The sequence below is a fragment of the Carassius carassius genome, chromosome 36 (genome assembly GCF_963082965.1).
Source record: "Carassius carassius chromosome 36, fCarCar2.1, whole genome shotgun sequence".
NCBI lineage: Eukaryota > Metazoa > Chordata > Actinopteri > Cypriniformes > Cyprinidae > Carassius > Carassius carassius.
In genome coordinates this window covers 12,947,282-12,949,725 of record NC_081790.1, presented here as the reverse complement: position 1 = coordinate 12,949,725, position 2,444 = coordinate 12,947,282, and the positions used below count along the sequence as shown (strand labels likewise).

General features: G+C 34.2%; 1 pseudogene; it reads left to right on the top strand.

Annotated features, from left to right (window-relative positions):
- Positions 1–372: 372 nt before the first annotated feature.
- LOC132117579 (U6 spliceosomal RNA) lies at positions 373–437 on the top strand (annotated as a pseudogene).
- The last annotated feature ends 2,007 nt before the right edge of the window (positions 438–2,444 follow it).

Sequence of the window (2,444 nt, the reverse complement as noted above, 5' to 3'; positions counted from 1 at the left end):
AGGAGAGGTTTGTCTTCTCTCAGTCCGCTGTGAGGAGGGCGGACGCTCTTTGCCCGAAGGGGAGGATGTGTGCTGTCTGTGCGTGGGGGAGGGTCCGTGACGCATGACCAAGAGCTCCTCTGCGTCATGCGGAGGGGCCCAGTCACAGCTAGCAGAGGGAGAGCCTCATTTGCATATGATCTACAACTAAGAAAATGTAAGAATAAACCTAGATAAATACAAATATTTTAAAATTCACTAGGTTTAAAGGTTTACAGGGGTAGGTCAGCATGATTTACAGTAAAACAGAAAAGTGATTTTTCCACTTGCCACCTATGAGAATCATATCTGGGAGTCAGCGGTATATACAGTTCTCCTCAGGACTCTCTATTCGTGCTTGCTTCGGCAGCACATATACTAAAATTGGAACGATACAGAGAAGATTAGCATGGCCCCTGTTTTCGCGCACGCGCAGTGGCGCCTTCGCGCATGCCCAGTCGCGCGGGCGAGCTGGCCCTCGGAGCGTGGGTTCGAACCCCGGTTGAGCCGCAAATGCTAAAATGTAATAATTACTACTATTACTACTACTACTACTACTACTACTACTACTACTACTACTACTAAATGTTTGTTATTAAATATTCATACTATGCCTGTTTTATATGTCAACGTATAAATAAAAGTCACACGCCTTGTATTATTTGTGTTTCACCTTTTTCTTCATTAAATATTGATATTATACCTGTTTTATAGGTCAATGTATAAATAAAAGTTACATGCCGTGTATTATTTGTTTCACCTTTTTCTTCAGTCAAATAAATATCAATGAGATATCAGTAGTAGTTGTTGTTGTTGTTGTTGTTGTATAGATGCAGAACACCAAGTGTGAAATAGATTATTACACAATACAATACAATAAAACATGATGATGATGATGATATGATATTATACCTGTTTTATAGTTCAATGTATAAATAAAAGTTACATGCTTCATTAAATATTGATATTATACCTGTTTTATAGGTCAATGTATAAATAAAAGTTACATGCCGTGTATTATTTGTTTCACCTTTTTCTTCAGTCAAATAAATATCAATGAGATATCAGTAGTAGTTGTTGTTGTTGTTGTTGTATAGATGCAGAACACCAAGTGTGAAATAGATTATTACACAATACAATACAATAAAACATGATGATGATGATGATGATATGATATTATACCTGTTTTATAGGTCAATGTATAAATAAAAGTTACATGCTTCATTAAATATTGATATTATACCTGTTTTATAGGTCAATGTATAAATAAAAGTTACATGCCGTGTATTATTTGTTTCACCTTTTTCTTCAGTCAAATAAATATCAATGAGATATCAGTAGTAGTTGTTGTTGTTGTTGTTGTTGTATAGATGCAGAACACCAAGTGTGAAATAGATTATTACACAATACAATACAATAAAACATGATGATGATGATGATATGATATTATACCTGTTTTATAGTTCAATGTATAAATAAAAGTTACATGCTTCATTAAATATTGATATTATACCTGTTTTATAGGTCAATGTATAAATAAAAGTTACATGCCGTGTATTATTTGTTTCACCTTTTTCTTCAGTCAAATAAATATCAATGAAATATCAGTAGTAGTTGTTGTTGTTGTTGTTGTTGTTGTTGTTGTTGTTGTATAGATGCAGAACACCAAGTGTGAAATAGATTATTACACAATACAATACAATAAAATATGATGATGATAATATGATATTATACCTGTTTTATAGGTCAATGTATAAATAAAAGTTACATGCCGTGTATTATTTGTTTCACCTTTTTCTTCAGTCAAATAAATATCAATGAGATATCAGTAGTAGTTGTTGTTGTTGTTGTTGTTGTTGTATAGATGCAGAACACCAAGTGTGAAATAGATTATTACACAATACAATACAATAAAATATGATGATGATGATAATATGATATTATACCTGTTTTATAGGTCAATGTATAAATAAAAGTTACATGCCGTGTATTATTTGTTTCACCTTTTTCTTCAGTCAAATAAATATCAATGAAATATCAGTAGTAGTTGTTGTTGTTGTTGTTGTTGGTGTTGTATAGATGCAGAACACCAAGTGTGAAATAGATTATTACACAATACAATAAAACATGATGATGATGATGATGATAATAATAATAAAGCATCAGAGCAGACACATGGCATAACTGTTCTGTGCAGAGACTTTATTCGTCTTTTTTTAAACCACATCAATCACACATAATGTCTTTTTTTTAAAAACACTCACACACAACTATATACACCTGGCCCAGCGAGAATGTGAAATCAGTCCGGGGCTCGACCCTGGTCCCTGTCCTTCATCTCCCTCAGCCAGTCCTCCACACTCTTACCCGCCGCGGTTGAGCAAAAATGTACATTGCCGTAGCGGCTGTGTCCGGTCTCCCTCCGC